The sequence below is a fragment of the Camelus bactrianus genome, chromosome 1 (genome assembly GCF_048773025.1).
Source record: "Camelus bactrianus isolate YW-2024 breed Bactrian camel chromosome 1, ASM4877302v1, whole genome shotgun sequence".
NCBI lineage: Eukaryota > Metazoa > Chordata > Mammalia > Artiodactyla > Camelidae > Camelus > Camelus bactrianus.
In genome coordinates, this window is record NC_133539.1 from 130,325,077 (window position 1) to 130,349,337 (window position 24,261).

Sequence of the window (24,261 nt, forward strand, 5' to 3'; positions counted from 1 at the left end):
ATTCCATACATATATATGGGGAGGTACAAGCTCCAACTCGGTTTTACAGTGAAAACTGCAGGAACTTCAAACCGGCACTAGGAAACAGACTGAGAATGTAGAGAAAAAATTGTCCTGCAACCCGTTCCCTTGGTGCTAGATGAACGAACGTCTATCCACTTGCTCAGTTCTGAGAGATAAGTGTGTGTGAAAGCCGACCTTCACCTAACTTGTTGTGAACACAAAGTTTCTTTTCAGTTGCAAAATCCATTCCATTCATATACATGTGGAGGTGCTAGCTCCAACTCGGTTTTACAGTGAAAACTGCAGGAACTTCAAACCGGCACTAGGAAACAGACTGAGAAAGCAGAGAAAAAGTGTCTCCTGCAACCCGTTCCCTTGGTGCTAGATGAACGAACATCTCTACACTTGCTCAGTTCTGAGAGATAAGTGTGTGTGAAAGCCGTTCTTCACCTAGCTTGCTGGGAACACAAAGTCTCTTTTCAGTTGCAAACTCCACACCATACATATATATGGGGAGGTAAAACTCCAACTCGGTTTTACAGTGAAAACTGCAGGAACTTCAAACCGGCACTAGGAAACACACTGAGAAAGCAGAGAAAAAGTGTCTCCTGCAACCCGTTCCCTTGGTGCTAGATGAACGAATGTATCTCCACTTGCTCAGTTCTGAGAGATAAGTGTGTGTGAAAGCCGTCCTTCACCTAGCTTGCTGGGAACACAAAGTTTCTTTTCAGTTGCAAACTCCATTCCATACATATATATGGGCAGGTACTAGCTCCAACTCGTTTTTACAGTGAAAACTGCAGGAACTACAAACTGGCACTAGGAAACAGACTGAGAAAGCAAAGAAAAGTGTCTCCTGCAACCCGTTCCCTTGGTGCAAAATGAACGAACGTCTCTCCACTTGCTCATTTCTGAGAGATAAGTGTGTTTGTTGAAGCCGTCCTTCACCTAGAATGTTTGGGAACACAAAGTTTCTTTTCAGATGCAAACTCCATTCCATTCATATATATGGGGAGGTACTAGCTCCAACTCGGTTTTACAGTGAAAACTGCAGGAACTTCAAACCGGCACTAGGAAACAGACTGAGAAAGCAGAGAAAAAGTGTCTCCTGCAACCCGTTCCCTTGGTGCTAGATGAAAGAACGTCTCTCCTCATGCTCAGTTCTGAGAGATATGTGTGTGTGAAAGCCGTCTTTCAAGTAGCTTGTTGGGAACACTAAGTTTCTATTCAGTTGCAAACACCACTCCATGCATATATATGGGGAGGTACTAGCTCCAACTCCGATTTACAGTGAAAACTGCAGGAAATTCAAACCGGCACTAGGAAACTGAGACAACAGGGTAAAAGTTTCTTCTGCAAAACGTTCCCTTGGTGCTAGATGAACGAACGTCTCTCCGCATGCTCAGTTCTGAGAGATAAGTGTGTGTGAAAGCCGTCCTTCACATAGCTTGTTGGGAACACAAAGTTACTTATTAGTTGCAAACACCACTCCATAAAAATATATGGGGAGGTACAAATTCCAACTCAGTTTTACAGTGAAAACTGCAGGAACTTCAAACCGGCACTAGGAACCAGACTGAGAAACCATAGTAAAAATTTCCCTTGTAACCCGTTCCCTTGGTGCTAGATGAACGAACGTCTCTCCACATGCTCAGTTCTGAGAGAAAAGTGTGTGTGAAAGCCGTCTTCAACTAGCTTGTTGGGAACACAAAATTTCTTTTCAGTTGCAAACCCCTCTCCATAAGTTTATATGGGGAGGTACTTGTTCCAACTCGGTTTTACAGTGAAAAATGCAGGAACTTCAAACCGGCACCAGGAAACAGACTGAGAAAAAGACTAATGTTTCTCCTGCAACCAGTTCCCTTGTTGCTAGTTGAACGAACGTCTCTCCACATGCTCAGTTCTGAGAGATAAGTGTGTGTGCAAGCCGCCTTCACATAGCTTGTTGGGAACGAACGTCTCTCCACTTGCTCAGTTCTGAGAGATAAGTGTGTGTGAAAGCCGTACTTCACCTAGCTTGTTGGGAACACAAAGTTTCTTTCCAGTTGCAAACTCCACTCCATAAATATATATGGGGAGGTACTAATTCTAATTCAGTTTTACAGTGAAAACTGCAGGAACTTCAAAACGGCACCAGGAAACAGACTGAGAAAAAGACTAAATTTTCTCCTGAAACCCGTTCCCTTGGTGCTAGATGAACGAAAGTCTCTCCATATGCTCAGTTCAGAGAGATAAGTGTGTGTGAATGCCGCCTTCACCTAGCTTGTTGGGAACACAAAATTTCTTTTCTGTTGCAAACACCACTCCATATATATATATGGGGAGGTACTAGCTCCAACTCGGTTTTACAATGAAAACTGCAGGAACTTCAAACCGGCACTAGGAAACAGACTGAGAAAGCAGAGAAAAAGTGTCTCCTGCAGCACATTCCCTTGGTGCTAGATGAACGAACGTCTCATCACATGCTCAGTTCTGAGAGATAAGTGTGTGTGAAAGCTGTCTTTCAAGTAGCTTGTTTTGCACACTAAGTTTCTATTCAGTTGCAAACACCACTCCATACATATATATGGGGAGGTACTAGCAAAAACTCCGATTTACATTGAAAACGGCAGGAAATTCAAACCGGCACTAGGAAAAAGACTGAGACACCAGAGTAAAAGTTTCTTCTGCAACACGTTCCCTTGGTGCTAGATGAACGAACGTCTCTCCACTTGCTCAGTTCTGAGAGATAAGTGTGTGTGAAAGCCGTCCTACACCTAGCTTGTTGGGAACACAAAGTTTCTTTTCAGTTGCAAACACCATTCCATACATATATATGGGGAGGTACAAGCTCCAACTCGGTTTTACAGTGAAAACTGCAGGAACTTCAAACCGGCACTAGGAAACAGACTGAGAATGTAGAGAAAAAATTGTCCTGCAACCCGTTCCCTTGGTGCTAGATGAACGAACGTCTATCCACTTGCTCAGTTCTGAGAGATAAGTGTGTGTGAAAGCCGACCTTCACCTAACTTGTTGTGAACACAAAGTTTCTTTTCAGTTGCAAAATCCATTCCATTCATATACATGTGGAGGTGCTAGCTCCAACTCGGTTTTACAGTGAAAACTGCAGGAACTTCAAACCGGCACTAGGAAACAGACTGAGAAAGCAGAGAGAAAGTGTCTCCTGCAACCCGTTCCCTTGGTGCTAGATGAACGAACGTCTCTCCACTTGCTCAGTTCTGAGAGATAAGTGTGTGTGAAAGCCGTCCTTCACCTAGCTTGTTGGGAACACAAAGTTTCTTTTCAGTTGCAAACTCCATTCCATTCATATATATGGGGAGGTACAAGCTCCAACTCGGTTTTACAGTGAAAACTGCAAAAAATTTCAAACCGGCACTAGGAAACAGACTGAGAATGCAGAGAAAAAATTGTCCTGCAACCCGTTCCCTTGGTGCTAGATGAAGGAACGTCTCTCCACTTGCTCAGTTCTGAGAGATAATTGTGTGTGAAAGCCGACCTTCACCTAACTTGTTGGGAACACAAAGTTTCTTTTCAGTTGCAAAATCCACACCATACATATATATGGGTAGGTAATAGCTCCAACTCGGGTTTACAGTGAAAACTGTAGAAAATTCAAACCGGCACTAGGAAAAAGACTGAGAAAGCATAGAAAAAGTGTCTAATGCAACCCATTCACTTGGTGCTAGATGAACGAACGTCTCTCCACTTGCTCAGTTCTGAGAGATAAGTGTGTGTCAAAGCCGTCCTTCAACTAGCTTGTTGGGAACACAAAGTTTCTTTGCAGTTGCAAACTCCATTCCATACATATATATGGGGAGGTACTAGCTCCAACTCGGTTTTACAGTGAAAACTGCAGGAACTTCAAACCGGCACTAGGAAATAGACTGAGAAAGCAGAGAAAAAGTGTCTCCTGCAAACCGTTCCCTTGATGCTAGGTGAACGAAAGTCTCTCCACTTGCTCAGTTATGAGAGATAAGTGTGTGTGAAAGCCGTCCTTCACCTAGATTGTTGGGAACACAAAGTTTCTTTTCAGTTGCAAACTCCATTCCATACATATATATGGGCAGGTACTAGCTCAAACACGGATTTACAGTGAAAACTGCAGGAACTTCAAACAGGCACTAGGAAACAGACTGAGAAAGCAGAGAAAAAGTGTCTCCTGCAACCCGTTCCCTTCGTGCTAGATGAACGAACATCTCTCCACTTGCTCAGTTCTGAGAGATATGTGTGTGTGAAAGCCGTCCTTCATCTAGTTTGTTGGGAACACAAAGTTTCTTTTCAGATGCAAACTCCATTCCATACATATATATGGGGAGGTACTAGCTCCAACTCGGTTTTACAGTGAAAACTGCAGGAACTTCAAACCGGCACTAGGAAACAGACTAAGAAAGCAGAGAAAAAGTGTCTCCTGCAACCCGTTCCCTTCGTGCTAGATGAACGAACGTCTCTCCACTTGCTCAGTTCTGAGAGATACGTGTGTGTGAAAGCCGTCCTTCACCTAGCTTTTTGGGAACACAAAGTTTCTTTTCAGTTGCAAAATCTATTCCATTCATATACATGTGGAGGTACTAGCTCCAACTCGGATTTACAGTGAAAACTGCAAGAACTTCAAACCGGCACTAGGAAACAGACTGAGAAAGCAGAGAAAAATTGTCTAATGCAACCCATTCACTTGGTGCTAGATGAACGAACGTCTCTCCACTTGCTCAGTTCTGAGAGATAAGTGTGTGTCAAAGCCGTTCTTCAACTAGCTTGTTGGGAACACACAGTTTCTTTGCAGTTGCAAACTCCATTCCATACATATATACGGGCAGGTAGTAGCTCCAACTCGGTTTTACAGTGAAAACTGCAGGAACTTCAAACCGGCACTAGGAAACAGACTGAGAAAGCAGAGAAAAAGTGTCACCTGCAACCCGTTCCCTTGGTGCTAGATGAACGAACGTCTCTCCACTTGCTCAGTTCTGAGAGATAAGTGTGTGTGAAAGCCGTTCTTCACCTAGCTTGTTGGGAACACAAAGTTTCTTTTCAGTTGCAAACTCCACACCATACATATATATGGGGAGGTAATAGCTCCAACTCGGTTTTACAGTGAAAACTGCAGGAACTTCCATCAGGCACTTGGAAACAGACTGAGAAAGCAGAGAAAATGACTCCTTCAACCCGTTCCATTTGTGCTACATAAAAGAACGTCTCTCCCCATGCTCAGTTCTGAGTGATAAATGTGTGTTAAAGCCGTCTTTCAAGTAGCTTGTTGGGAAAACTAAGATTCTATTCAGTTGCAAACACCACTCCATACATATATATGGGGAGGTACTAGCTCCAACTCCGATTTACAGTGAAAACTGCAGGAACTTCAAACCGGCACTAGGAAACAGACTGAGAAAGCAGAGAAAAAGTGTCTCCTGCAACCCGTTCCCTTGGTGCTAGATGAAGGAACGTCTCTCCACTTGCTCAGTTCTGAGAGATAAGTGTGTGTGAAAGCCGTCCTTCACATAGCTTGTTGGGAACACAAAGTTTCTTTTCAGTTGCAAACTCCATTCCATACATGTATATGGGGAGGTAAAAACTCTAACTCGGTTTTACAGTGAAAACTGCAGGAACTTCAACCGGCACTAGGAAACAGACTGAGAAAGCAGAGAAAAAGTTTCTCGTGTAACCCGTTCCCTTGGTGCTAGATGAACGAACGTCTCTCCACTTGCTCAGTTCTGAGAGATAAGCGTGTGTGAAAGCCGTTCTTCACCTAGCTTGTTGGGAACACAAAGTCTCTTTTCAGTTGCAAACTCCACACCATACATATATATGGGGAGGTAAAACTCCAACTCGGTTTTACAGTGAAAACTGCAGGAACTTCAAACCGGCACTAGGAAACACACTGAGAAAGCAGAGAAAAAGTGTCTGCTGCAACCCGTTCCCTTGATGCTAGATGAACGAACGTCTCTCCACTTGCTCAGTTCTGAGAGATAAGTGTGTGTGAAAGCCGTCCTTCACCTAGCTTGTTGGGAACACAAAGTTTCTTTTCAGTTGCAAACTCCATTCCATACATATACATGGGCAGGTACTAGCTCCAACTCGGTTTTACAGTGAAAACTGCAGGAACTACAAACTGGCACTAGGAAACAGACTGAGAAAGCAGAGAAACAGTGTCTCCTGCAACCCGTTCCCTTGGTGCTAGATGAACGAACGTCTCTCCACTTGCTCAGTTCTGAGAGATAAGTGTGTGTGAAAGCCGTCCTTCACCTAGCTTGTTGGGAACACAAAGTTTCTTTTCAGTTGCAAACTCCACACCATACATATATATGGGTAGGTAATAGCTCCAACTCGGTTTTACAGTGAAAACTGCAGGAACTTCCATCAGGCCCTAGGAAACAGACTGAGAAAGCAGAGAAAAGTGTCACCTGCAACCCGTTCCATTTGTGCTACATAAAAGAACGTCTCTCCCCATGCTCAGTTCTGAGAGATAAGTGTGTGTGAAAGCCGTCTTTCAAGTAGCTTGTTGGGAACACTAAGATTCTATTCAGTTGCAAACACCACTCCATACATATATATGGGGAGGTACTAGCTCCAACTCCGATTTACAGTGAAAACTGCAGGAACTTCAAACCGGCACTAGGAAACAGACTGAGAAAGCAGAGAAAAAGTGTCTCCTGCAACCCGTTCCCTTGGTGCTAGATGAAGGAACGTCTCTCCACTTGCTCAGTTCTGAGAGATAAGTGTGTGTGAAAGCCGTCCTTCACCTAGCTTGTTGGGAACACAAAGTTTCTTTTCAGTTGCAAACTCCATTCCATACATGTATATGGGGAGGTAAAAACTCTAACTCGGTTTTACAGTGAAAACTGCAGGAACTTCAAACCGGCACTAGGAAACAGACTGAGAAAGCAGAGAAAAAGTGTCTCGTGCAACCCGTTCCCCTGGTGCTAGATGAACGAACGTCTCTCCACTTGCTCAGTTCTGAGAGATAAGTTTGTGTGAAAGCCGTTCTTCACCTAGCTTGTTGGGAACACAAAGTCTCTTTTCAGTTGCAAATTCCACACCATACATATATATGGGGAGGTAAAACTCCAACTCGGTTTTACAGAGTAAACTGCAGGAACTTCAAACCGGCACTAGGAAACACACTGAGAAAGCAGAGAAAAAGTGTCTGCTGCAACACGTTCCCTTGGTGCTAGATGAACGAACGTCTCTCCACTTGCTCAGTTCTGAGAGATAAGTGTGTGTGAAAGCCGTCCTTCACCTAGCTTGTTGGGAACACAAAGTTTCTTTTCAGTTGCAAACTCCATTCCATACATATATATGGGGAGGTACGAGCTCCAACTCGGTTTTACAGTGAAAACTGCAGGAACTTCAAACCGGCACTAGGAAACAGACTGAGAATGCAGAGAAAAAATTGTCCTGCAACCCGTTCCCTTGGTGCTAGATGAACGAACTTCTCTCCACTTGCTCAGTTCTGAGAGATAAGTGTGTGTGAAAGCCGACCTTCACCTAACTTGTTGGGAACACAAAGTTTCTTTTCAGTTGCAAAATCCATTCCATTCATATACATGTGTAGGTGCTAGCTCCAACTCGGTTTTACAGTGAAAACTGCAGGAACTTCAAACCGGCACTAGGAAACAGACTGAGAAAGCAGAGAGAAAGTGTCTCCTGCAACCCGTTCCCTTGGTGCTAGATGAACGAACGTCTCTCCACTTGCTCAGTTCTGAGAGATAAGTGTGTGTTAAAGCCGTCCTTCACCTAGCTTGTTGGGAACACATAGTTTCTTTTCAGTTGCAAACTCCATTCCATTCATATATATGGGGAGGTACAAGCTCCAACTCGGTTTTACAGTGAAAACTGCAAAAAACTTCAAACCGGCACTAGGAAACAGACTGAGAATGCAGAGAAAAAATTGTCCTGCAACCCGTTCCCTTGGTGCTAGATGAACGAACGTCTCTCCACTTGCTCAGTTCTGAGAGATAATTGTGTGTGAAAGCCGACCTTCACCAAGCTTGTTGGGAACACAAAGTTTCTTTTTAGTTGCAAAATCCAAACCATACATATATATGGGTAGGTAATAGCTCCAACTCGGGTTTACAGTGAAAACTGTAGGATATTCAAACCGGCACTAGGAAAAAGACTGAGAAAGCATAGAAAAAGTGTCTAATGCAACCCATTCACTTGGTGCTAGATGAACGAACGTCTCTCCACTTGTTCAGTTCTGAGAGATAAGTGTGTGTCAAAGCCGTCCTTCAACTAGCTTGTTGGGAACACAAAGTTTCTTTGCAGTTGCAAACTCCATTCCATACATATATATGGGGAGGTACTAGCTCCAACTCGGTTTTACAGTGAAAACTGCAGGAACTTCAAACCGGCACTAGGAAATAGACTGAGAAAGCAGAGAAAAAGTGTCTCCTGCAACCCGTTCCCTTGGTGCTAGATGAACGAACGTCTCTCCACTTGCTCAGTTCTGAGAGATAAGTGTGTGTCAAAGCCGTCCTTCAACTAGCTTGTTGGGAACACAAAGTTTCTTTGCAGTTGCAAAATCCATTCCAAATATATATACGGGCAGGTAGTAGCTCCAACACGGTTTTACAGTGAAAACTGCAGGAACTTCAAACCGGCACTAGGAAACAGACTGAGAAAGCAGAGAAAAAGTGTCTCCTGCAACCCGTTCCCTTGGTGCTAGATGAACGAACGTCTCTCCACTTGCTCAGTTCGGAGAGATAAGTGTGTGTGAAAGCCGTTCTTCACATAGCTTGTTGGGAACACAAAGTTTCTTTTCAGTTGCAAACTCCACACCATACATATATATGGGGAGGTAATAGCTCCAACAGGGTTTTACAGTGAAAACTGCAGGAACTTCCATCAGGCACTAGGAAACAGACTGAGAAAGCAGAGAAAAGTGTCTCCTGCAACCCGTTCCATTTGTGCTACATAAAAGAACGTCTCTCCCCATGCTCAGTTCTGAGAGATAAGTGTGTGTGAAAGCCGTCTTTCAAGTAGCTTGTTGGGAACACTAAGATTATATTCAGTTGCAAACACCACTCCATACATACATATGGGGAGGTACTAGCTCCAACTCCGATTTACAGTGAAAACTGCAGGAACTTCAAACCGGCACTAGGAAACACACTGAGAATGCAGAGAAAAAGTGTCTCTTGCAACCCGTTCCCTTGGTGCTAGATGAAGGAACGTCTCTCCACTTGCTCAGTTCTGAGAGATAAGTGTGTGTGAAAGCCGTCCTTCACCTAGCTTGTTGGGAACACAAAGTTTCTTTTCAGTTGCAAACTCCATTCCATACATGTATATTTGGGAGGTAAAAACTCTAACTCGGTTTTACAGTGAAATCTGCAGGAACTTCAAACCGGCACTAGGAAACAGACTGAGAAAGCAGAGAGAAAGTGTCTCCTGCAACCCGTTCCCTTGGTGCTAGATGAACGAACGTCTCTCCACTTGCTCAGTTCTGAGAGATAAGTGTGTGTTAAAGCCGTCCTTCACATAGCTTGTTGGGAACACATAGTTTCTTTTCAGTTGCAAACTCCATTCCATTCATATATACGGGGAGGTACAAGCTCCAACTCGGTTTTACAGTGAAAACTGCAAAAAACTTCAAACCGGCACTAGGAAACAGACTGAGAATGCAGAGAAAAAATTGTCCTGCAACCCGTTCCCTTGGTGCTAGATGAACGAACGTCTCTCCACTTGCTCAGTTCTGAGAGATAATTGTGTGTGAAAGCCGACCTTCACCTAGCTTGTTGGGAACACAAAGTTTCTTTTTAGTTGCAAAATCCACACCATACATATATATGGTTAGGTAATAGCTCCAACTCGGGTTTACAGTGAAAACTGTAGGATATTCAAACCGGCACTAGGAAAAAGACTGAGAAAGCATAGAAAAAGTGTCTAATGCAACCCATTCACTTGGTGCTAGATGAACGAACGTCTCTCCACTTGTTCAGTTCTGAGAGATAAGTGTGTGTCAAAGCCGTCCTTCAACTAGCTTGTTGGGAACACAAAGTTTCTTTGCAGTTGCAAACTCCATTCCATACATATATATGGGGAGGTACTAGCTCCAACTCGGTTTTACAGTGAAAACTGCAGGAACTTCAAACCGGCACTAGGAAATAGACTGAGAAAGCAGAGAAAAAGTGTCTCCTGCAACCCGTTCCCTTGGTGCTAGATGAACGAACGTCTCTCCACTTGCTCAGTTCTGAGAGATAAGTGTGTGTCAAAGCCGTCCTTCAACTAGCTTGTTGGGAACACAAAGTTTCTTTGCAGTTGCAAAATCCATTCCAAATATATATACGGGCAGGTAGTAGCTCCAACACGGTTTTACAGTGAAAACTGCAGGAACTTCCAACCGGCACTAGGAAACAGACTGAAAAAGCAGAGAAAAAGTGTCTCCTGCAACCCGTTCCCTTGGTGCTAGATGAACGAACGTCTCTCCACTTGCTCAGTTCTGAGAGATAAGTGTGTGTGAAAGCCGTTCTTCACCTAGCTTGTTGGGAACACAAAGTTTCTTTTCAGTTGCAAACTCCACACCATACATATATATGGGGAGGTAATAGCTCCAACTCGGTTTTACAGTGAAAACTGCAGGAACTTCCATCAGGCACTAGGAAACAGACTGAGAAAGCAGAGAAAAGTGTCTCCTGCAACCCGATCCATTTGTGCTACATAAAAGAACGTCTCTCCCCATGCTCAGTTCTGAGAGATAAGTGTGTGTGAAAGCCGTCTTTCAAGTAGCTTGTTGGGAACACTAAGATTCTATTCAGTTGCAAACACCACTCCATACATATATATGGGGAGGTACTAGCTCCAACTCCGATTTACAGAGAAAACTGCAGGAACTTCAAACCGGCACTAGGAAACACACTGAGAATGCAGAGAAAAAGTGTCTCCTGCAACCCGTTCCCTTGGTGCTAGATGAAGGAACGTCTCTCCACTTGCTCAGTTCTGAGAGATAAGTGTGTGTGAAAGCCGTCCTTCACCTAGCTTGTTGGGAACACAAAGTTTCTTTTCAGTTGCAAACTCCATTCCATACATCTATATGGGGAGGTAAAAACTCTAACTCGGTTTTACAGTGAAAACTGCAGGAACTTCAAACCGGCACTAGGAAACAGACTGAGAAAGCAGAGAAAAAGTGTCTCCTGCAACCCGTTCCCTTGGTGCTAGATGAACGAACATCTCTACACTTGCTCAGTTCTGAGAGATAAGTGTGTGTGAAAGCCGTTCTTCACCTAGCTTGCTGGGAACACAAAGTCTCTTTTCAGTTGCAAACTCCACACCATACATATATATGGGGAGGTAAAACTCCAACTCGGTTTTACAGTGAAAACTGCAGGAACTTCAAACCGGCACTAGGAAACACACTGAGAAAGCAGAGAAAAAGTGTCTCCTGCAACCCGTTCCCTTGGTGCAAAATGAACGAACGTCTCTCCACTTGCTCATTTCTGAGTGATAAGTGTGTTTGTTGAAGCCGTCCTTCACCTAGATTGTTGGGAACACAAAGTTTCTTTTCAGATGCAAACTCCATTCCATACATATATATGGGGAGGTACTAGCTCCAACTCGGTTTTACAGTGAAAACTGCAGGAACTTCAAACCGGCACTAGGAAACAGACTGAGAAAGCAGAGAAAAAGTGTCTCCTGCAACCCGTTCCCTTGGTGCTAGATGAAAGAACGTCTCTCCTCATGCTCAGTTCTGAGAGATATGTGTGTGTGAAAGCCGTCTTTCAAGTAGCTTGTTGGGAACACTAAGTTTCTATTCAGTTGCAAACACCACTCCATGCATATATATGGGGAGGTACTAGCTCCAACTCCGATTTACAGTGAAAACTGCAGGAAATTCAAACCGGCACTAGGAAACTGAGACAACAGGGTAAAAGTTTCTTCTGCAAAACGTTCCCTTGGTGCTAGATGAACGAACGTCTCTCCGCATGCTCAGTTCTGAGAGATAAGTGTGTGTGAAAGCCGTCCTTCACATAGCTTGTTGGGAACACAAAGTTACTTATTAGTTGCAAACACCACTCCATAAAAATATATGGGGAGGTACAAATTCCAACTCAGTTTTACAGTGAAAACTGCAGGAACTTCAAACCGGCACTAGGAACCAGACTGAGAAACCATAGTAAAAATTTCCCTTGTAACCCGTTCCCTTGGTGCTAGATGAACGAACGTCTCTCCACATGCTCAGTTCTGAGAGAAAAGTGTGTGTGAAAGCCGTCTTCAACTAGCTTGTTGGGAACACAAAATTTCTTTTCAGTTGCAAACCCCACTCCATAAATTTATATGGGGAGGTACTTGTTCCAACTCGGTTTTACAGTGAAAACTGCAGGAACTTCAAACCGGCACCAGGAAACAGACTGAGAAAAAGACTAATGTTTCTCCTGCAACCAGTTCCCTTGTTGCTAGTTGAACGAACGTCTCTCCACATGCTCAGTTCTGAGAGATAAGTGTGTGTGCAAGCCGCCTTCACCTAGCTTTTTGGGAACGAACGTCTCTCCACTTGCTCAGTTCTGAGAGATAAGTGTGTGTGAAAGCCGTACTTCACCTAGCTTGTTGGGAACACAAAGTTTCTTTCCAGTTGCAAACTCCACTCCATAAATATATATGGGGAGGTACTAATTCTAATTCAGTTTTACAGTGAAAACTGCAGGAACTTCAAAACGGCACCAGGAAACAGACTGAGAAAAAGAATAAATTTTCTCCTGAAACCCGTTCCCTTGGTGCTAGATGAACGAAAGTCTCTCCACATGCTCAGTTCAGAGAGATAAGTGTGTGTGAATGCCGCCTTCACCTAGCTTGTTGGGAACACAAAGTTTCTTTTCTGTTGCAAACACCACTCCATATATATACATGTGGAGGTACTAGCTCCAACTCGGTTTTACAGTGAAAACTGCAAGAACTTCAAACCGGCACTAGGAAACAGACTGAGAAAGCAGAGAAAAATTGTCTAATGCAACCCATTCACTTGGTGCTAGATGAACGAACGTCTCTCCACTTGCTCAGTTCTGAGAGATAAGTGTGTGTCAAAGCCGTTCTTCAACTAGCTTGATGGGAACACAAAGTTTCTTTGCAGTTGCAAACTCCATTCCATACATATATACGGGCAGGTAGTAGCTCCAACTCGGTTTTACAGTGAAAACTGCAGGAACTTCAAACCGGCACTAGGAAACAGACTGAGAAAGCAGAGAAAAGTGTCACCTGCAACCCGTTCCCTTGGTGCTAGATGAACGAACGTCTCTCCACTTGCTCAGTTCTGAGAGATAAGTGTGTGTGAAAGCCGTTCTTCACCTAGCTTGTTGGGAACACAAAGTTTCTTTTCAGTTGCAAACTCCACACCATACATATATATGGGGAGGTAATAGCTCCAACTCGATTTTACAGTGAAAACTGCAGGAACTTCCATCAGGCACTAGGAAACAGACTGAGAAAGCAGAGAAAATGTCTCCTTCAACCCGTTCAATTTGTGCTACATAAAAGAACGTCTCTCCCCATGCTCAGTTCTGAGTGATAAGTGTGTGTTAAAGCCGTCTTTCAAGTAGCTTGTTGGGAAAACTAAGATTCTATTCAGTTGCAAACACCACTCCATACATATATATGGGGAGGTACTAGCTCCAACTCCGATTTACAGTGAAAACTGCAGGAACTTCAAACCGGCACTAGGAAACAGACTGAGAAAGCAGAGAAAAAGTGTCTCCTTCAACCCGTTCCCTTGGTGCTAGATGAAGGAACGTCTCTCCACTTGCTCAGTTCTGAGAGATAAGTGTGTGTGAAAGCCGTCCTTCACATAGCTTGTTGGGAACACAAAGTTTCTTTTCAGTTGCAAACTCCATTCCATACATGTATATGGGGAGGTAAAAACTCTAACTCGGTTTTACAGTGAAAACTGCAGGAACTTCAAACCGGCAGTAGGAAACAGACTGAGAAAGCAGAGAAAAAGTTTTTCGTGTAACCCGTTCCCTTGGTGCTAGATGAACGAACGTCTCTCCACTTGCTCAGTTCTGAGAGATAAGTGTGTGTGAAAGCCGTTCTTCACCTAGCTTGTTGGGAACACAAAGTCTCTTTTCAGTTGCAAACCCCACACCATACATATATATGGGGAGGTAAAACTCCAACTCGGTTTTACAGTGAAAACTGCAGGAACTTCAAACCGGCACTAGGAAACACACTGAGAAAGCAGAGAAAAAGTGTCTGCTGCAACCCATTCCCTTGATGCTAGATGAACGAACGTCTCTCCACTTGCTCAGTTCTGAGAGATAAGTGTGTGTGAAAGCCGTCCTTCACCTAGCTTGTTGGGAACACAAAGTTTCTTTTCAGTTGCAAACTCCATTCCATACATATACATGGGCAGGTACTAGCTCCAACTCGGTTTTACAGTGAAAACTGCAGGAACTACAAACTGGCACTAGGAAACAGACTGAGAAAGCAGAGAAAAAGTGTCTCCTGCAACCCGTTCCCTTGGTGCTAGATGAACGAACGTCTCTCCACTTGCTCAGTTCTGAGAGATAAGTGTGTGTGAAAGCCGTCCTTCACCTAGCTTGTTGGGAACACAAAGTTTCTTTTCAGTTGCAAACTCCACACCATACATATATATGGGTAGGTAATAGCTCCAACTCGGTTTTACAGTGAAAACTGCAGGAACTTCCATCAGGCCCTAGGAAACAGACTGAGAAAGCAGAGAAAAGTGTCACCTGCAACCCGTTCCAATTGTGCTACATAAAAGAACGTCTCTCCCCATGCTCAGTTCTGAGAGATAAGTGTGTGTGAAAGCCGTCTTTCAAGTAGCTTGTTGGGAACACTAAGATTCTATTCAGTTGCAAACACCACTCCATACATATATATGGGGAGGTACTAGCTCCAACTCCGATTTACAGTGAAAACTGCAGGAACTTCAAACCGGCACTAGGAAACAGACTGAGAAAGCAGAGAAAAAGTGTCTCCTGCAACCCGTTCCCTTGGTGCTAGATGAAGGAACGTCTCTCCACTTGCTCAGTTCTGAGAGATAAGTGTGTGTGAAAGCCGTCCTTCACCTAGCTTGTTGGGAACACAAAGTTTCTTTTCAGTTGCAAACTCCATTCCATACATGTATATGGGGAGGTAAAAACTCTAACTCGGTTTTACAGTGAAAACTGCAGGAACTTCAAACCGGCACTAGGAAACAGACTGAGAAAGCAGAGAAAAAGTGTCTCGTGCAACCCGTTCCCCTGGTGCTAGATGAACGAACGTCTCTCCACTTGCTCAGTTCTGAGAAATAAGTTTGTGTGAAAGCCGTTCTTCACCTAGCTTGTTGGGAACACAAAGTCTCTTTTCAGTTGCAAATTCCACACCATACATATATATGGGGAGGTAAAACTCCAACTCGGTTTTACAGTGAAAACTGCAGGAACTTCAAACCGGCACTAGGAAACACACTGAGAAAGCAGAGAAAAAGTGTCGGCTGCAACCCGTTCCCTTGGTGCTAGATGAACGAACGTCTCTCCACTTGCTCAGTTCTGAGAGATAAGTGTGTGTGAAAGCCGTCCTTCACCTAGCTTGTTGGGAACACAAAGTTTCTTTTCAGTTGCAAACTCCATTCCATACATATATATGGGCAGGTACTAGCTCCAACTCGGTTTTACAGTGAAAACTGCAGGAACTACAAACTGGCACTAGGAAACAGACTGAGAAAGCAGAGAAAAAGTGTCTCCTGCAAACCGTTCCCTTGGTGCTAGATAAACGAACGTCTCTCCACATGCTCAGTTCTGAGAGATATGTGTGTGTGAAAGCCGTCTTTCAAGTAGCTTGTTGGGAACACTAAGTTTCTATTCAGTTGCAAACACTACTCCATGCATATATATGGGGAGGTACTAGCTCCAACACCGATTTACAGTTAAAACTGCAGGAAATTCAAACCGGCACTAGGAAACTGAGACAACAGGGTAAAAGTTTCTTCTCCAAAACGTTCCCTTGGTGCTAGATGAACGAACGTCTCTCCGCATGCTCAGTTCTGAGAGATAAGTGTGTGTGAAAGCCGTCCTTCACATAGCTTGTTGGGAACACAAAGTTACTTATTAGTTGCAAACTCCACTCCATAAAAATATATGGGGAGGTACAAATTCCAACTCAGTTTTACAGTGAAAACTGCAGGAACTTCAAACCGGCACTAGGAAACAGACTGAGAAACCATAGTAATAATTTCCCTTGTAACCCGTTCCCTTGGTGCTAGATGAACGAACGTCTCTCCACATGCTCAGTTCTGAGAGAAAAGTGAGTGTGAAAGCCGTCTTCAACTAGCTTGTTGGGAACACAAAATGTCTTTTCAGTTGCAAACCCCACTCCATAAATTTATATGGGGAGGTACAAGTTCCAACTCGGTTTTACAGTGAAAACTGCAGGAACTTCAAACCGGCACCAGGAAACAGACTGAGAAAAAGACTAATGTTTCTCCTGCAACCAGTTCCCTTGGTGCTAGTTGAACGAACGTCTCTCCACATGCTCAGTTCTGAGAGATAAGTGTGTGTGCAAGCCGCCTTCACCTAGCTTGTTGGGAACGAACGTCTCTCCACTTGCTCAGTTCTGAGAGATAAGTGTGTGTGAAAGCCGTACTTCACCTAGCTTGTTGGGAACACAAAGTTTCTTTCCAGTTGCAAACTCCACTCCATAAATATATATGGGGTGGTACTAATTCTAAATCAGTTTTACAGTGAAAACTGCAGGAACTTCAAAACGGCACCAGGAAAAAGACTGAGAAAAAGACTAAATTTTCTCCTGAAACCCGTTCCCTTGGTGCTAGATGAACGACAGTCTCTCCACATGCTCAGTTCAGAGAGATAAGGGTGTGTGAAAGCCGCCTTCACCTAGCTTGTTGGGAACACAAAGTTTCTTTTCTGTTGCAAAATCCATTCCATACATATATATGGGGAGGTACTAGCTCCAACTCGGTTTTACAGTGAAAACTGCAGGAACTTCCATCAGGCACTAGGAAACAGACTGAGAAAGCAGAGAAAAGTGTCTCCTGCAACCCGTTCCATTTGTGCTACATAAAAGTACGTCTCTCCCCATGCTCAGTTCTGAGAGATAAGTGTGTGTGAAAGCTGTCTTTCAAGTAGCTTGTTGGGCACACTAATATTCTATTCAGTTGCAAACACCACTCCATACATATATATGGGGAGGTACTAGCAAAAACTCCGATTTACATTGAAAACGGCAGGAAATTCTAACCGGCACTAGGAAAAAGACTGAGACACCAGAGTAAAAGTTTCTTCTGCAACACGTTCCCTTTGTGCTAGATGAACGAACGTCTCTCCACTTGCTCAGTTCTGAGAGATAAGTGTGTGTGAAAGCCGTCCTACACCTAGCTTGATGGGAACACAAAGTTTCTTTTCAGATGCAAACTCCATTCCATACATATATATGGGGAGGTACGAGCTCCAACTCGGTTTTACAGTGAAAACTGCAGGAACTTCCATCAGGCCCTAGGAAACAGACTGAGAATGCAGAGAAAAAATTGTCCTGCAACCCGTTCCCTTGGTGCTAGATGAACGAACGTCTCTCCACTTGCTCAGTTCTGAGAGATAAGTGTGTGTGAAAGCCGACATTCACCTAAATTGTTGGGAACACAAAGTTTCTTTTCAGTTGCAAAATCCATTCCATTCATATACATGTGGAGGTGCTAGCTCCAACTCGGTTTTACAGTGAAAACTGCAGGAACTTCAAACCGGCACTAGGAAACAGACTGAGAAAGCAGAGAGAAAGTGTCTCCTGCAACCCGTTCCCTTGGTGCTAGATGAACGAACGTCTCTCCACTTGCTCAGTTCTGAGAGATAAGTGTGTGTGAAAGCCGTCCTTCACCTAGCTTGTTGGGAACACAAAGTTTCTTTTCAGTTGCAAACTCCATTCCATTCATATATATGGGGAGGTACAAGCTCCAACTCGGTTTTACAGTGAAAACTGCAGGAATTCAAACCGGCACTAGGAAACAGACTGAGAATGCAGAGAAAAAATTGTCCTGCAACCCGATCCCTTGGTGCTAGATGAACGAACGTCACTCCAATTGCTCAGTTCTGAGAGATAATTGTGTGTGAAAGCCGACCTTCACCTAGCTTGTTGGGAACACAAAGTTTCTTTTCAGTTGCAAAATCCACACCATACATATATATGGGTAGGTAATAGCTCCAACTCGGGTTTACAGTGAAAACTGTAGGATATTCAAACCGGCACTAGGAAAAAGACTGAGAAAGCATAGAAAAAGTGTCTAATGCAACCCATTCACTTGGTGCTAGATGAACGAACGTCTCTCCAATTGCTCAGTTCTGAGAGATAAGTGTGTGTCAAAGCCGTCCTTCAACTAGCTTGTTGGGAACACAAAGTTTCTTTGCAGTTGCAAACTCCATTCCATACATATATATGGGGAGGTACTAGCTCCAACTCGGTTTTACAGTGAAAACTGCAGGAACTTCAAACCGGCACTAGGAAATAGTCTGAGAAAGCAGAGAAAAAGTGTCTCCTGCAACCCGTTCCCTTGGTGCTAGATGAACGAACGTCTCTCCACTTGCTCAGTTCTGAGAGATAAGTGTGTGTCAAAGCCGTCCTTCAACTAGCTTGTTGGGAACACAAAGTTTCTTTGCAGTTGCAAACTCCATTCCATACATATATACGGGCAGGTAGTAGCTCCAACACGGTTTTACAGTGAAAACTGCAGGAACTTCAAACCGGCACTAGGAAACAGACTGAGAAAGCAGAGAAAAAGTGTCTTCTGCAAACCGTTCCCTTGGTGCTAGATGAACGAACGTCTCTCCACTTGCTCAGTTCTGAGAGATAAGTGTGTGTGAAAGCCGTTCTTCACCTAGGTTGTTGGGAACACAAAGTTTGTTTTCAGTTGCAAACTCCACACCATACATATATATGGGGAGGTAATAGCTCCAACTCGGTTTTACAGTGAAAACTGCAGGAACTTCCATCAGGCACTAGGAAACAGACTGAGAAAGCAGAGAAAAGTGTCTCCTGCAACCCGTTCCATTTGTGCTACATAAAAGAACGTCTCTCCCCATGCTCAGTTCTGAGAGATAAGTTTGTGTGAAAGCCGTCTTTCAAGTAGCTTGTTGGGAACACTAAGGTTCTATTCAGTTGCAAACACCACTCCATACATATATATGGGGAGGTACTATCTCCAACTCCGATTTACAGTGAAAACTGCAGGAACTTCAAACCGGCACTAGGAAACAGACAGAGAAAGCAGAGAAAAAGTGTCTCCTGCAACCCGTTCCCTTGGTGCTAGATGAAGGAACGTCTCTCCACTTGCTCAGTTCTGAGAGATAAGTGTGTGTGAAAGCCGTCCTTCCCCTAGCTTGTTGGGAACACAAAGTTTCTTTTCAGTTGCAAACTCCATTCCATACATGTATATGGGGAGGTAAAAACTCTAACTCGGTTTTACAGTGAAAACTGCAGGAACTTCAAACCGGCACTAGGAAGCAGACTGAGAAAGCAGAGAAAAAGTGTCTCCTGCAACCCGTTCCCTTGGTGCTAGATGAACGAACGTCTCTCCACTTGCTCAGTTCTGAGAGATAAGTGTGTGTGAAAGCCGTTCTTCACCTAGCTTGCTTGGAACACAAAGTCTCTTTTCAGTTGCAAACTCCACACCATACATATATATGGGGAGGTAAAACTCCAACTCGGTTTTACAGTGAAAACTGCAGGAACTTCAAACCGGCACTAGGAAACACACTGAGAAAGCAGAGAAAAAGTGTCTCCTGCAACCCGTTCCCTTGGTGCTAGATGAACGAATGTCTCTCCACTTGCTCAGTTCTGAGAGATAAGTGTGAGTGAAAGCCGTCCTTCACCTAGCTTGTTGGGAACACAAAGTTTCTTTTCAGTTGCAAACTCCATTCCATACATATATATGGGCAGGTACTAGCTCCAACTCGGTTTTACAGTGAAAACTGCAGGAACTACAAACTGGCACTAGGAAACAGACTGAGAAAGCAGAGAAAAAGTGTCTCCTGCAACCCGTTCCCTTGGTGCAAAATGAACGAACGTCTCTCCACTTGCTCATTTCTGAGAGATAAGTGTGTGTGGAAGCCGTCCTTCACCTAGATTGTTGGGAAAACAAAGTTTCTTTTCAGATGCAAACTCCATTCCATACATATATATGGGGAGGTACTAGCTCCAACTCGGTTTTACAGTGAAAACTGCAGGAACTTCAAACCAGCACTAGGAAACAGACTGAGGAAGCAGAGAAAAAGTGTCTCCTGCAACCCGTTCCCTTGGTGCTAGATGAAAGAACGTCTCTCCACATGCTCAGTTCTGAGAGATATGTGTGTGTGTAAGCCGTCTTTCAAGTAGCTTGTTGGGAACACTAAGTTTCTATTCAGTTGCAAACACCACTCCATGCATATATATGGGGAGGTACTAGCTCCAACTCCGATTTACAGTGAAAACTGCAGGAACTTCAAAACGGCACTAATAAACAGACTGAGAAAGCAGAGAAAAAGTGTCTCCTGCAACCCGTTCCCTTGGTGTTAGATGAACGAACGTCTCTCCACTTGCTCAGTTCTGAGAGATAAGTGTGTGTGAAAGCCGTCCTTCAACAAACTTGTTGGGAACACAAAGTTTCTTTTCAGTTGCAAACTGCTTTCCATACCTATATAAGGGGAGGTACTAGCTCCAACTCGGTTTTACAGTGAAAACTGCAGGAACTTCAAACCGGCACTCGGAAACAGACTGAGAAAGCAGAGAAAAAGTGGCCCCTGCAACCCGTTCCCTTGGTGCTAGATGAACGAACGTCTCTCCGCATGCTCAGTTCTGAGAGATAAGTGTGTGTGAAAGCCGTCCTTCACATAGCTTGTTGGGAACACAAAGTTACTTATTAGTTGCAAACTCCACTCCATAAAAATATATGGGGAGGTACAAATTCCAACTCAGTTTTACAGTGAAATCTGCAGGAACTTCAAACCGGCACTACGAAACAGACTGAGAAACCATAGTAAAAATTTCCCTTGTAACCCGTTCCCTTGGTGCTAGATGAACGAACGTCTCTCCACATGCTCAGTTCTGAGAGAAAAGTGTGTGTGAAAGCCGTCTTCAACTAGCTTGTTGGGAACACAAAATTTCTTTTCAGTTGCAAACCCCACTCCATAAATTTATATGGGGAGGTACTTGTTCCAACTCGGTTTTACAGTGAAAACTGCAGGAACTTCAAACCGGCACCAGGAAACAGACTGAGAAAAAGACTAATGTTTCTCCTGCAACGAGTTCCCTTGGTGCTAGTTGAACGAACGTCTCTCCACATGCTCAGTTCTGAGAGATAAGTGTGTGTGCAAGCCGCCTTCACCTAGCTTGTTGGGAACGAATGTCTCTCCACTTGCTCAGTTCTGAGAGATAAGTGTGTGTGAAAGCCGTACTTCACCTAGCTTGTTGGGAACACAAAGTTTCTTTCCAGTTGCAAACTCCACTCCATAAATATATATGGGGTGGTACTAATTCTAACTCAGTTTTACAGTGAAAACTGCAGGAACTTCAAAACGGCACCAGGAAACAGACTGAGAAAAAGAATAAATTTTCTCCTGAAACCCGTTCCCTTGGTGCTAGATGAACGAAAGTCTCTCCACATGCTCAGTTCAGAGAGATAAGTGTGTGTGAATGCCGCCTTCACCTAGCTTGTTGGGAACACAAAGTTTCTTTTCTGTTGCAAACTCCACTCCATATATATATATGGGGAGGTACTAGCTCCAACTCGGTTTTACAATGAAAACTGCAGGAACTTCAAACCGGCACTAGGAAACAGACTGAGAAAGCAGACAAATAGTGTCTCCTGCAGCACAATCCCTTGGTGCTAGATGAACGAACGTCTCATCACATGCTCAGTTCTGAGAGATAAGTGTGTGTGAAAGCTGTCTTTCAAGTAGCTTGTTGGGCACACTAAGTTTCTATTCAGTTGCAAACACCACTCCATACATATATATGGGGAGGTACTAGCAAAAACTCCGATTTACATTGAAAACGGCAGGAAATTCAAACCGGCACTAGGAAAAAGACTGAGACACCAGAGTAAATGTTTCTTCTGCAACACGTTCCCTTGGTGCTAGATGAACGAACGTCTCTCCACTTGCTCAGTTCTGAGAGATAAGTGTGTGTGAAAGCCGTCCTACACCTAGCTTTTTGGGAACACAAAGTTTCTTTTCAGTTGCAAACTCCATTCCATACATATATATGGGGAGGTACAAGCTCCAACTCGGTTTTACAGTGAAAACTGCAGGAACTTCAAACCGGCACTAGGAAACAGACTGAGAATGCAGAGAAAAAATTGTCCTGCAACCCGTTCCCTTGGTGCTAGATGAACGAACGTCTCTCCACTTGCTCAGTTCTGAGAGATATGTGTGGGTGAAAGCCGACCTTCACCTAACTTGTTGGGAACACAAAGTTTCTTTTCAGTTGCAAAATCCATTCCATTCATATACATGTGGAGGTGCTAGCTCCAACTCTGTTTTACAGTGAAAACTGCAGGAACTTCAAACCGGCACTAGGAAACAGACTGAGAAAGCAGAGAGAAAGTGTCTCCTGCAACCCGTTCCCTTGGTGCTAGATGAACGAACGTCTCTCCACTTTCTCAGTTCTGAGAGATAAGTGTGTGTGAAAGCCGTCCTTCACCTAGCTTGTTGGGAACACAAAGTTTCTTTTCAGTTGCAAACTCCATTCCATTCATATATATGGGGAGGTACAAGCTCCAACTCGGTTTTACAGTGAAAACTGCAAAAAACTTCAAACCGGCACTAGGAAACAGACTGAGAATGCAGAGAAAAAATTGTCCTGCAACCCGATCCCTTGGTGCTAGATGAACGAACGTCTCTCCACTTGCTCAGTTCTGAGAGATAATTGTGTGTGAAAGCCGACCTTCACCTAACTTGTTGGGAACACAAAGTTTCTTTTCAGTTGCAAAATCCACACCATACATATATATGGGTAGGTAATAGCTCCAACTCGGGTTTACAGTGAAAACTGTAGGAAATTCAAACCGGCACTAGGAAAAAGACTGAGAAAGCATAGAAAAAGTGTCTAATGCAACCCATTCACTTGGTGCTAGATGAATGAACGTCTCTCCACTTGCTCAGTTCTGAGAGATAAGTGTGTGTCAAAGCCGGCCTTCAACTAGCTTGTTGGGAACACAAAGTTTCTTTGCAGTTGCAAACTCCATTCCATACATATATATGGGGAGGTACTAGCTCCAACTCGGTTTTACAGTGAAAACTGCAGGAACTTCAAACCGGCACTAGGAAATAGACTGAGAAAGCAGAGAAAAAGTGTCTCCTGCAACCCGTTCCCTTGGTGCTAGGTGAACGAAAGTCTCTCCACTTGCTCAGTTCTGAGAGATAAGTGTGAGTGAAAGCCGTCCTTCACCTAGCTTGTTGGGAACACAAAGTTTCTTTTCAGTTGCAAACTCCATTCCATACATATATATGGGCAGGTACTAGCTCAAACTCGATTTTGCAGTGAAAACTGCAGGAACTTCAAACCGGCACTAGGAAACAGACTGAGAAAGCAGCGAAAAAGTGTCTCCTGCAACCCGTTCCCTTCGTGCTAGATGAACGAACATCTCTCCACTTGCTCAGTTCTGAGAGATAAGTGTGTGTGAAAGCCGTCCTTCACCTAGCTTGTTGGGAACACAAAGTTTCTTTTCAGAAGCAAACTCCATTCCATACATATATATGGGGAGGTACTAGCTCCAACTCGGTTTTACAGTGAAAACTGCAGGAACTTCAAACCGGCACTAGGAAACAGACTAAGAAAGCAGAGAAAAAGTGTCTCCTGCAACCCGTTCCCTTCGTGCTAGATGAACGAACGTCTCTCCACTTGCTCAGTTCTGAGAGATAAGTGTGTGTGAAAGCCGTCCTTCACCTAGCTTTTTGGGAACACAAAGTTTCTTTTCAGTTGCAAAATCTATTCCATTCATATACATGTGGAGGTACTAGCTCCAACTCGGTTTTACAGTGAAAACTGCAAGAACTTCAAACCGGCACTAGGAAACAGACTGAGAAAGCAGAGAAAAAGTGTCTAATGCAACCCATTCACTTGGTGCTAGATGAACGAACGTCTCTCCACGTGCTCAGTTCTGAGAGATAAGTGTGTGTCAAAGCCGTCCTTCAACTAGCTTGTTGGGAACACCAAGTTTCTTTGCAGTTGCAAACTCCATTCCATACATATATACGGGCAGGTAGTAGCTCCAACACGGTTTTACAGTGAAAACTGCAGGAACTTCAAACCGGCACTAGGAAACAGACTGAGAAAGCAGAGAAAAAGTGTCTCCTG